This window comes from Nuphar pumila, chromosome 4 (assembly GCF_984573655.1).
Source record: "Nuphar pumila chromosome 4, dmNupPumi1.hap1.1, whole genome shotgun sequence".
NCBI classification, from domain to species: Eukaryota; Viridiplantae; Streptophyta; class Magnoliopsida; order Nymphaeales; family Nymphaeaceae; genus Nuphar; species Nuphar pumila.
The window spans coordinates 49349744-49363121 of record NC_143252.1 but is presented as its reverse complement, the minus strand read 5'-3'; positions in this window follow the sequence as shown (position 1 = coordinate 49363121).

The following is a 13378-nucleotide window of genomic DNA, read 5'->3' as shown; positions in this document are numbered from 1 at the left end:
AAGATGATGTTATTTCGGATTGAAGCACTCATTTTTGATTTTTGATTTTTTTATATGTGATGCATGCATGAGTTATTGAGTTACTGTAGAAAAATCAGAGGTTTTGAATCTCGGGAACCTAGTCAAAAAAATCAGACATCAAATCGGGTTTTTAAAGCTTTAAAATTGTGGTTAAAATCAAGAAGGTAACTTGCTGTGATGATATTTCTCTCATCTTATATCCGATTTTAGATCTGTAAAGTGCTATGGATTCACATTGAGTAGATCTGTCTGCTGTAAAATTTTCGGATTTTTTGATCACTGTTTAGTATTTTTCCCCTTTTAGAGAATCTGTTTTTAAATTTAAAACTCGTTAGGGTTTACCAAAACCCTAATCAGACTTGTGTTAGTCATAAATCCAAAACCACAGATCCGATTCATGATATGTAAAAAGTGAGTATTGTTATTTTTATGTCTACTGTTCACCACTAAAATGTCAGAGATTTTTGTTTCGGATTGCTATTTATGTCTGTATTTTCAATCTGGAATAGCTGTTTTAATCCCTGTTAAGAGTGATATATTTTAGCTCAGATTGCCGGAAGGGTTTCTCCCTAACCAGAGATGATTTTTCCGATCTGTAAATTGGAAAATCTCTGTTTTTCTTCTTAGTTAGTCTCTGTAAAATTTCATAAATTTCCATGAAGATTTGACCCCTGGTTCAGGTCTTGGATTGAGACTGGTTGGTGAATTAGGTCAAAAATAGCATATTTTAGGGTTTAATGCAATTTTCGGATTAATTTAATGTCAAAAAACTATTTTTATAATTCCAATTCAACATTAGGGTTATAACAAGTTCAGGTACCAATTTTTATGGATTTTGGAATCCATTTGATGGCTGAATTAAGCAAATTGCAAAACCGGGTTCCTGAAAGATCCAAAAACACTGCTAAAATCACAGTTTTTGTGATATTATTGGATTTTCGTGCATAAGCATATATTTTTAGGGTTTAATCATGTTCATAATCATATTGGGATGCTTTAGGTTTAATTTTGTGCTCATTTGATTTCATTTAGTGCATAAAACCTAAGTTTTTACCAAAATCTATTTCTAAAAACCCTGATTTCAAGGCCATAGTCTTGCTATCAGGGGCAATTTGGTCATTTGACCTAAATTTTGAAATCCCTAACCTTAATTTTCATGTGTTTAAGTATGTCATATCATATTTTAGCCTAGTTTATTTGCATTTGAATTTCAAAACTTGCATTTTACCAAATATCTTTCTAAAAACCCTAATTTCAAGGCCATAGTCTTGTTATTAGGGGTATTTTGGTCATTTTGACCCCAATTTCGAAATTTCAAATTACATTTTCGTATTTTTTTCATTTTATTTCATATTTTATCAATTTTGATTTAAGGGAATCAAGGAAGAGGCTTATATCTAGCAAAATCCAACAATTTCCTGATATTGTTGGATAAATCTAGAAAAGCCAACATATATTCATTAACCAAGTTTTCTAGTTTTGCAGGTACATTGAAGACTTTATTTTTCATGTATTTAAATTTCAATAGTGATGTAATTTGTAATTAAACTTTGGAATAAGAATTTACATTTCCTGCTTAGCTTAGGTTGCATTGCATATAGTTTATTTTTATAATTTTGATGTGTGATGGATGATGATTCATGCATATTTTTACAAATTCACCATGGTCTACACGAATGGCACATGCACTAGCTTCTATGAAGTTTATAAACTTGGTGGAATTTGTATTTATGGCCATAGTCAGAATATGAATGATACTTAGATTTATGATCTTCACATTAGCCATATTCAGCCTACACTCTTAGGCTAACTTCAAAAATGCACTGCACTTCTCAAAAATACAAAAAGTATTTCTCAATTCCTCAAAATCATATTCATTCATTTCATGCATTTGCCAATTCCAATTCCAATCTCAATTCAAAGAAGTTCATTTTCTCAAAATCTCCTAAGTCTTATAGCAAAATCGATTTTCCCAAAGACATTGAATTTCAAAGGATATTTCAAGTATTTCCCAAGTTCCAAATTCAAATTTTCTAAGTTAGAATTTCAATTTCCAAGTTTGAATTCAGAGAAACCAAGTCTCTCTGAATCGATTTTCACCAAATGTCAAGGATTCCTCAAAATCGATTTTTATTTCTCTCAGAAGTACATTTCAAATCCCAATTCACGATTTTCCATGTGATACCTATTCTAAATATTTCAATCATTCAAAGCAAACATCATGTTTTCAAAATGTGCATTTTCTGAAAATTCATAGCACATGCCTGATTCTATGTGCATTTAGAAATTAGAATATGATTTAGACAAGTTGAATAGAGTAGAGCATAAGATTGATCCTTGGTTCAATTACCCCTGTTAAAGGTGGCAGGAACGGTTGAACCTCGTACCGACAGGCGAGTCCCATTCTACGGAATTTTCCCGTATTTTAAAAACGGAGGCGAGTTATTTTCAAAAATCTTTTTCAAAGGTCAGTTTGATTTGCAAAAGTAAAAATTTTGCGATGAAAACAGGTTTGGCGACTGTAAACACCCCAAATTTTCACTCACCTCCCCAACATTTCCACCAAGCATCAACATCCAGCCTCTGAAATCGCTGGAGGGCAAAATGGTCATTTTCTGAGCCGGACCTTACAAAAGTCCAAATTTCATCTGCAACTCTCAAAATTTCTCTAATTTTAACTCAGATGTTCAAAATTTTATTCCTGACAGGAGACAGACATCTCCAAGTCTTGATTCAAGATTCCATTTCATAAGACATGACATTGCATATCATTGCATGAGCATTTCAAATCACTGCACTGCACAGCATGTCATTTCGAGGTACAGAACTCTTGATTTCAAAATTTTCAATCCAGATTCGAATTTTAACTATTTTCAAAATTGATTTCAAAACCCTGGGTCTTCAAAATTATCAATTCTTCCCATTTTACCCCTAGGGCTCTGAATTTCAAAATATTTTCTCAGGAAAACGATCTGGATAGTTTTCAATGTGGATTTCAGTCACTTCACCTCAGATTTTGCCCTTTTTGACAATTTCAAATATCTTTCTTTTACAAAATCGCCCTACAAGGGCCAACTCTTTCCAAAATTCCTGTTTTGCCCATTAGTTCAGATTTTATGAAAATTCCAAAAAAGAAGTTGTGGTTTTATCCTTATTTCAATAAAGAAGCAATGTGGGACCACACTGAGGTGGTGTCACACAAGCTTTTCTTTTGAAAATTTGAATTTTGAAAAACCCAAAAATATAGGAGCCTTGTCCCCTTGATTGGTGCCACTTGTCTTTTCTCTCTCCTCCCATTTCCATGCCAAGTGTCAGTGTGGGGCTACCTTCAGAAGCCGCGACATGTCATCCCATTTATCTGCCATGTGTCACCCTATCCATCCTGCGCCATGTGTCATTTCAAAGACTACCAGGAGATGCCAAGTGTCATAGGTTGTCTTGTCTAGAAAAAGTGGAGTTTGTCTCCTCTGAGGTGGCGCCACTTGAAGTGTGTCTCCTGCAGGGGACACGTGTCAACCCCTCCTTCCTTCTAGAAAAGTAGCCTGACACATGTCCTCTCCCTATTTTTTTCAGAAAAGTAGGAAACATGTGTCACTCCTAAATTCCTACAGAAAAGGTAGGCTTGTCTCCTCTGAGGTGGCGCCATCTGGAGTGTCTCCTGCAGAGGACACATGGCAAGCTCTCATTTCCTCAGAAAAACAAGTGCCATGTGTCATTTCCTGCTTTCTTCAGAAAAACTAGAATTCAAAAGTTCAAAACTCCTCATAGGTGGCGAAAATCCTGAACTTCTACCTTTTTCATCTTATCTGAGATGGCGCCACATGGCTTGGCCCACCTTCTCTCCCCTCTGCCACGTGTCATTCTCTGCTTCTTTCAGAAAAAGTAGAGGACACATGTCTTCTCCCTACCTCTTTTAGAAAAGTAGGAGACACATGTCACTCATGGCCTTCTTCAGAAAAAGCAAACCATTTAAAATTCAAACAAGGCATTAGGTGGCGAAAATCCGGAGCTCTGATTTTTCCAGATGGCCTATGAGGGCGCCACATGTCCCTTCCCTCCTTCTCACCCCTCTGCCACGTGTCATCTTCTACTTCTTTCAGGAAAAGAAGGTGACACATGTCTCCTTCGCATTCCTTCAGAAAAAGTAGAGGACACATGTCCTCTCCCTACTTTTTTCAGAAAAGTAGGAGACACATGTCACTGCCCTCTTTTTCCTCCCTCTTGCCACATGGCATTGTAGGAGCCACCCTGAGGTGGCGCCACATGTCCATCCTCCATTCCTCCAGGGCCAACCTCCATTTGAAATTCGAATTCTCCTCTGAGGTGGCACCATCTGAAGAACCTCCTCCAGCAGGCTGACACTTGGAACCATCCTGGACTGCCACATGTCCAGATCTCCTTTCACCAGAAAAAGCAAAATTTCAAACATTTGAACTCCCCAGAGGTGGCACCACATGGCATGCCCCTACTGTTCCAACTTTACACCTCAGAACACCTTTTGAGGTTGCACCATTCCAGGACTCCACTTGGCTCCATTTTCATTTTTTTATTTTATTTTTAATAAAGGTAGCCCACCATGAGGTGGCGCCACCTGAGGACTCCCTACAAAAAGTGAGTTTGAATTTCAAATTCCAAGAGAGCACCCTCTGAGGTGGCGCCTTTTGGGAGCTCCCTGCAGAGAGAATCAAGCTAACTTTTGAAAAATTCCAAATTCCCCCTGCTGAGGTGTCTCACCCACAAAATTTCCATTTTTTTTATTTTTCTCAAAAATTAAAACACCTTTTGAGGTGGCGCCACCTGAGGGCTCCCTGCAGAAGACAAATTCGAATTTCAAACCCCTCAGATGGCACCCCCTGAGATGGCACCACATGGAGGGCTCAGATCCAGCCTGTTTGAATTTCAAAAATTTTCAGAAAAGTTATAAAAACAAGGGTTCACGCCCAGCCTGAAGGAGATCATTTTTTTTAGCTCTGGTGAACTTGGGAAATCCGACCTAGCCTTCCTAGAATCAGATTTTGAACTGTGGAAATCGTGCCCCCTTTGGCTCATTGAAGAAGGTGGAGTAGAGCTCGTGCTGTGGCGAATTCGATTCCAACAGAGGTCGATTTTTGTGAACCATCCGAAGCTTGGAGCGAAGGACGAAGGAAGCTCGTGATAGCTGCCCCTTTCAAGAGCTCCTACGCTGCGCAACGAAGCAAGGTTCACTTCTTTTTCCATTGATTGGATTCCATAATTCGAATCGGGGGTCGTTTGAAGAAAGAGCTCATCCGAGGGATGGATTGAGCTATTCTCATAAAACGACATACATAAAAACGTTTCATTATGCTTCCTTGATGATTTTTAACATTCATATAGTTAGCTATGTTTAATTTGCATTTTATTTCATTCATTTAGTACATTTCATGAATTAATTAGGATTAATTTAACCTTTATTTCAATTCTGCTTATTTTCAGTAGGTCTCTGTTTTTGTCAGTCAGTCCACACGTCATTTCATGCATTTGTTTTTTATTAAAAATCTCAAAAAAATCACGGAATGCGCCCTTAGGTGTTCCTGAAATTTTGCCAAAATATCGGAGGCATTTGAATTTGTTTACTGTGGTAAACATTTAAAATGGCAAGTCGGGTTTTGTTACCCGGGATACGTTTTGAAAATCATTTTCCGACTTGTAAAATCGAGATATCCATCATGGGAGATCCGATTTTCGATCCGAAAGATGTTTTAAACTCGGGAGAATGTCTAGTTTTTAATATGCTTTTATCAGATTTTTATGATTTTTTTTTATGTCTGACAAAAATCCGAGATGTCGGTACACGTGTCAGAGCCTAATTTGGGCCTCTGAGATCTTGGATCGACTTAGGGCTATGGTTTGTCTTTGTGTGTTGCTCCAAATCCGAAACTGTAAAAAGTGAAAGTGGTGTCCGAGATGTCCTCTGTTTTAATCTGAAAGCCTGTAATTTTTAGAACAGTGTTGACCCCTGCTTCGGATTTTTCTTGTCAGACCCCTGTTTTGCTACATTTGTCTGTTTTGTTAGTTTAGGCAGGAATCGTTATATTTTTATCGGTGTTTATGTTGATCAAATGCCGAAGTCATAAACATGAAAGTTGTTCATGTGGGTGTCGTGCATAGCTATGATTAATTTCATAAATTTTCATGGCCGTTTTGTATTTTTTTAGCATTTTACATCAGATTAGTATGATTTTTACCTCTGTCTGAACTAAATCCCTGTTATTGAACTCACCATGGCTCAAATCCCGAGGCTTTAAAAACCAAAAATGTTCCATTTCAGGTCTTTTAGCAGTCTGCAAAATATCAGAAGTTTCCATGGTGTAAATCTTGCATTATCATATTAGGCATTGCATTTGGTTCGGATCCATAGGCAAAATCCATCATTTTTAGGACTTTCTTTGAATTTTGGCATTTAAATCATATCATTTCATAATTTTTAGCATTCTAGGTTGTTTATCAAAGTAAGTAGATGCTTCATACCGAATTTGGTGCAATTTGGAATCCATTTGAGGTTCGGATTATCCACAATACCAAAATAGGGTCCCGCAGGACCCGGATCCAAGTGAAAAACAAGCGAAATTCGTTATTTTGGCTAAATTTCAAAATGTCAAATTCTGATTTTACAGTCCTAATGTGTTTAGAAGCATGTCATATTGCATTTCATCATCATTGAATTCAATTTGAATTTCGAAATCCCAATTTTACTAAGTTTTCCTCCAAAAAACCCTGATTTTAAAGGTGTAACTTTAATTTTAGGGGTATTTTGGTCATTTTGACCCCAATTCCGAATTTCAAACTGTTTTCCACTGAATTCCCTGCATTTACATCATTTCAAAACATCAAGGAAGCATGAGAATAGGGTTTATATCCAATTAAGTCCAATAATTTCATAATATTATTGGAAAATCTTGGAAAAACCCACATATTTGAGCTAACTTTATTTCAAGCTTGGCAGGGACATTCCAAAGAAGGAGCTGAAGTCTGCAAATTTCTTTTATTTCTTTTATTTAGTGATGTAATAATGTAAATTTTGGAATAAGAGATTTAATTTCCTGCTTAGACTAGGATGCATATCATATAGTTTGAATTTATGCAATATCCTGCTTCTATGATTCATGCATTTTATTTCAAAAGCACTATGGATGTTCACGAATGGAACGTGCACCAACTCTTAGGGAGTTGATGGACTCGGTGGGATCCATATTTATGGCCCTAGTCGGGATATGGACGAGACCCAGATCCATCATCTTTCTACTAGTCACATTGAGCCTACACACTTAGGCTATCTTAAAATGCACATCATATTTCCAAAGTTTTCAAAATCATGTGCATCAAATCAACTAAATTCTGAACATATTCATGGCCACAGTCAGAATATGTGAAGGATTTATCTTGACTTAATGCACATTTTTCCAACAAATCTCTTAGAAAATCTTTTCAAAGTGCATTCATTCACTCATGACATTTGCATCATAGAATCACTGATTTTCTCAAGATTTTCTCAAGAAAACTTCATTCTCAAGAAATCGATTTCTCAAGAAATTCTAAGGATTTTTCAAAATCGGTTTTCCAAAGATAAGCTTTTCCACAGTTTTCCCAGGAAAATGATATTTTCTTAAGATATTCAAAAGAGTTTTCCAATCTTTCTTCAAGATCCAAAATCGATTTCCGAGTATTTCAAAAAGGTAAAATTCCCAGGATTTCGATTCCCCAAGTTTTGAATTTCCTTCTCCAATGAGCTTTCCTATGAATTTCCATCATTTTCCTAAGAAAACTCTCAAAGTCCAAGTTTTCCTAAGAAGTGCTTCCCTTTTCAAAAAGTCCATCTTTTCTCAAGAATCACTTCCATTTTCCCAAGATTTTCAACTATTTCTGAATTTTCCACATCTTTATAAGCTTTCTCATGTTTTCAAAAACCCCTTTTTTATCTGAGTTTCCTGAGAAATTGACCTTTTTCCTAAGAAATTCTTTCCAACTCCAAATGTTTTTTTAAGCATACATCATGTTTTCCAACTGGCATTTTCAAAAATCTCATAGCACATGCCTGAATTCTCTATGCATTTAGGATAGAATATAACTTTGATGATTTAACTAAGTCAAGCACAATTTTGGTCCTTGGTTCGATTACCCCTGTTAAAGGCGGCAGGAACGGTCGAACCTCGTACCGACAGGTCGAGCCCCATCCCATGGATTTTCCCGCAATTTTCAAAAACGGAGGCGAGTATTTCAAAACAATTTCCAAAATCCGGTCAAAGTTTGAATCGCGAAAGCGTTTCTCTCTTTTTCTCTTCCCCAAGGAAGGGAAGACGGGGGAAAATTTTCGCGACGAAAACAGGTTTGGTGACCGAGATGGGACCTGTCCTTGTCTGACCTAAATTATGCTTGACTTAGTTCAATTATCAAAATTATGTTCACAAAATGTCAGCTCTTTTACTTTCAATATCATGTGAGCCTAGGAGCCTAGATTCTGACCTAGCTGACATTGATTGCATATAGCTTAGGCATGGTTTGGTAGGACCAGATTGAGGAGAAATTTTCATGCTCACATAGACTTAGGTCTAAATACAATCCTCCTCAATTTAGGATCTGAATGCAAACAATGTATGCTTCTTCAAAATTTTCAAAATCTATCTCTCTAGGACTTAGAGCCCTCTATTTCTTGCATGTGATCATTTTTTCAAATCTCCATTACCTATCATTACCCGGTCTTCACGTTGCTGGGCTCTCTTCCAGAACCATAGTTCGGGACAGAGCCTCACAACTGGGCCAACTATTTGGGTTAACACCCCCCCTACCACGTACCGCGGGCCACAGTCCGAAGTATATCGGTAGGCGCTCAAGGATGTTGGAAAACCTTACCTTAGAACCGGAGTTGAAACTCTATGCCACGTACCTCGGATTTCGATTCGGGTATATCGGCATAACTGGATTGGACAAAGATGATCTGAACTTAGAGTTAGGATTAGGGTCCTACAGCTGTTTTCAAATTGATGCATTTAGAGTCAGCCTTTTAGGGAGTGCTGAATGTGCATAAATGTTTGTGCAGGATGTGATTGTATGTATGATTTTCTCAATTCTTTATATTTCCCAATGTTTTTCAACTCATTAGGTCTTTTCCAAATATCCTTATTTTCCACAAGATGTTTTTCTCAAACCCTGGATGATTTCCTCAAATATCCAATTTCTTCCAAAACTCCAGGAGATTTTACATTCTATCCTTCTACTGGATCTCGAATTTCTAGCTGCATTTTTATCCTGCCTGCAAAATTTTTCAAAATTTCTCATATTTTCCTAAGTCTCATTCTGAGTCTTTCTCTGTTTTCAGTTCAATGGCATCCAGTCAAGTCGATCCTATCTTTCCTGAAGGTCACATCTCCTTCGAGGTGCGACAAGGTCGTCCTGAACATCGAGCCCTTAGCACCGGAACTTTCATTCCCCGGTGGTATTATTCCTGGCTAAAGAGCTTTTCTCGAATGTTCCTGGACCATTTGAGCGAGTGCGGATTAGAGCTGGCATCAGCAGTCGGAAAGCAGACCATCAATGGCAACCTGATCCATGCAATGGCGGAGCGATGGAATCCTCGAACGTGTACCTTCTGGTTCCCGTGGGGAGAGATGACTGTTTTAATAGATGAATTTTCAGAAATCATGGGGTTGCCAGAACCAGCTGGTCGACCGAGCGACCCATTAGAGCATCAATTCCTTATCAATGTCAAGGGTTTGGACCCCCGAGACTCCTTAGCTCGTATGACAGGCCGCCGATCTTGGCCCCTGATCCAGTTAGAAGGAGATGAATATGTTGACCTACTTGAGTTGTACCGTCAGTACGGGACCTTCGTCGAAGTCAGCTCGCTTTCAAGAACAGCCAAAGAAAAGATTCAGAATGCAATGGTTCTATGCACCGTAGGACTGTCCCTTTTCCCAGATGGACAGAACTACATGGACATCAGGATAATCCAGCTTATGAGGAGATGGGGAAGTCGGCAAACCAATCGCCTCTCCATAGCCATGGCAGCGCTCGCCTTCCTTTATCGAGGTCTGACTCGATTCTCACTCGGAGAGTCCATTTTAGTTGAAGGATGCATCTACGCACTTCAGTCCTGGTTTTTCCAACACGTTCCAGCCCGAGCAAGCTCTTTCAGATACAATGGTCAAAAACTCCTTCCAGTGGCGCAGTACCGGTCTATGATCAACAACATTCAAGAAGATGACGTAGTTTGGGACTATTTTGATCGGCAGCTGTCTCCTCCCAGATATACCTACGCTTATGGCAAGCGGTTCAAGTTGCTGGGACCATTCTTCTGCACTTACTACCAACCAGAGAGATGTGTTCGGCAATTTTCTCAAAGGCAGCAGTACGTCGAAGCCCGCTTGTTATCAGGAGCTATGGCAGAGTTCGATCTCACCTCCGCACAATGGTCCGGGGCATATCATTCTGCCCGCTACGGCTGGGATTCTTTTGTTTCTCTTAAAATCTTTCCAGGTCCTAGAGTGTCTGCCGACTATCGTGAATGGTGGCAAATTGTTTGTCCCCCACCTCTTTGTCAAGATCAATAAAATCTTATTCTTCTCATTTTAATAAAATTCTATTTCCTTCCATTGTGGTTTGACGACCTCGCCTAGGTAACAAAGCACATTTTCGTTGTTTATTTCTTTTGCAGAAGGAATGACAACACAATTGTCGTGATTCCCACGACGACTCAGTCCCTAGTAATGGGACATCTTTTCCAAATTGTCTACCATATTTTCAGCAAATATTTCCTCCAAAAGCTAATTCCCTCATAATCTAATCAGGTCTTTTGTTCTGCAGAGAGCATCCATATCATTTGATGGTTGAGACAAGATCAGGCAAAAGAACCACAGCATCCCAGTACTCGTCAGCCTCGGAAGAAGAGATGAGTTCCCCTCGATCTGAGAAGAGTCGAGAGCAGCAGCAAGGAAGACTGTTTTTGTCAAAAGGGCACAATGAAGACCATTTGTTATTTTCTTTCTATTCTTTTCCAAATAAGTGTCTCATTTTACCAATGTCATTGATCAATTCAATCAATAAAATTCCAAGTTTCTTTGTCTATCCGGATGCCATCTACTCCCTTTTTGTCTGTCTCATCATTTTATAATTCAATGCCATTTTATGAATGGTTCTCTTCAAATGGTTGCTTGTGTTACTATAGGCCGATTTGTCTGAACCAGATTTCTTCTCCAAAATTTCAGAATGACTTCTCGGACAATCAAGAAGCTCGTTCTCAATCCCAAGGCCTTTCAGAAGTCGACAGCAATTCACAGAATCAAAGCAAGCACCGGAAATGACAAGAGTGCAAAGCAGTCTGATGATTGTGCAAAATATGATCAGTCTCTTCAGGAATTACCGGAGTTCGCCTCAGTTCAGAAGCAGGACAAACCATCTCCTCTAGTACAAGATCCAACTGAAGGTGTCAATATCGGTTCAGAGGAAGATCCCAAGATTCTCAAGATCGGTACCAGTCTAAGTCCGGAAGAGAAAGAAAGGCTTACAAAGTTCCTCAAGCAACATGAAGAAGTGTTTGCATGGACGTATGAAGACATGCCGGGCTTAGACCCCAAATTGGTCGAGCACCGTCTTGTCTTAAAGCCGGATGCTAAGCCAGTCAAGCAGAAGCTGAGAAAAATGGATCCCAGAATAGAACAACAAGTCAAAGAAGGACTTGAAGATTTGCTCAGAGCAGGATTTATTCGAGCTATTGACTACCCAGATTGGTTAGCCAATATCGTCGTCGTCCCAAAGAAAAATGGCAAAGTAAGGATTTGCATAGACTTCAGAGACCTCAATAAGGCAACTCCGAAGGATGACTATTCACTTCCAAGCATCGATCTTCTAGTCGATAGCACGGCAGGACATGCCATGTTCTCTTTCATGGACGGATATTCCGGCTACAATCAGATTAAGTTGGCCGCCCGCGACCAATCAAAAACTTCCTTCACTATGCCTTGGGGCACTTTCTGCTATACAGTTATGCCTTTTGGGCTCAAGAATGCTGGAGCAACATATCAACGGGCAATGGCTGTCATCTTTCACGATCAGATGCGCAAAATCATGGATGCGTATGTTGATGATATTCTCGTGAAATCTAAAGAGGAAGAAGATCACCTCGAAGCACTTGATCAAGTCTTTAAAAGACTTATTCTTTACAAGTTAAGGCTTAACCCGCAAAAGTGTGTCTTTGGAGTCGAATCAGGAAAACTATTGGGTTTTCTGGTCAGCAAAAAGGGAATTGAAGTTGACCCAGCCAAAGCAAAGGCTATCATTGATATGCCACCCCCGAAGAATCTCAAAGAACTACGTAGCCTTCAAGGACGTATGCAGTCAATCCGGCGATTCATTTCCAATTTGGCAATGAGATGCGAGCCTTTCAACCACTTGCTCAGAAAAGGAGTGAAGTTCGAATGGGGACCAGAGTGTCAGCAATCGTTCGATCGGATCAAGAAGTATCTTCTTAATCCTCCCATCCTAAAGCCGCCAGAATTGGGAAAACCTCTTTTATTATACATCTCAGTTAATCAAGTTGCATGCGGTGGATTCTTGGCGCAATACAAAGAAGGCAGCCTGATAGAGCACGCCATCTACTACGTGAGCAAGACTTTCATAGATTATGAGAAGAGATACTCTCAAATAGAGAAGACCTGCCTAGCTCTGGTATGGATGTGTCAGAAGCTAAGACACTACCTGTTGGCATCAGAGGTCAAAATCCTGTCTAAACTCAATCCTCTCAAGTATATCTTAGAGCAACCTTTCCTCAGCGGACGAGTCGCAAAATGGCAAGTCTTACTGATGCAGTATGACTTAGAATATGTCTCGCAGCAATCAATCAAAGGCCAAGCAATTGCAGATCAATTGGCGGATTTTCCCCTAGCCGAAGATGACTTCCCTGATGAGCAAATTTGCAATACCCAGCAATTTCCAGTCTGGAATTTATTTTTCGATGGTTCTAAGAATATGGCGGGAATAGGCATCGGAATTTTATTAATCACTCCTGAGAAGGAGATGATTCCATTTTCTCTCAAGTTAGATTTTCAATGCACTCACAACATGGCTGAATATGAAGCCCTGATTCAAGGTCTAAAGATTCTGCTAGACTTCAATGTCAAGAGAGTGCATGCCTACGGTGACTCATTACTTGTTGTCAATCAAGTTCGAGCCGAATGGCAAGTCAAAGATCAGAAGCTATTCCCCTATCAGAAAATTGTTTTAGCTCTTATCAGCAAGTTTGAAGAATTCCAGCTCTTCCATATCAAGAGAGATTTTAATCAAGTGGCCGATAGCCTAGCCAGTTTAGGCTCCATTATGGCATTCAAGAATGGAGAATCTTGTCGCT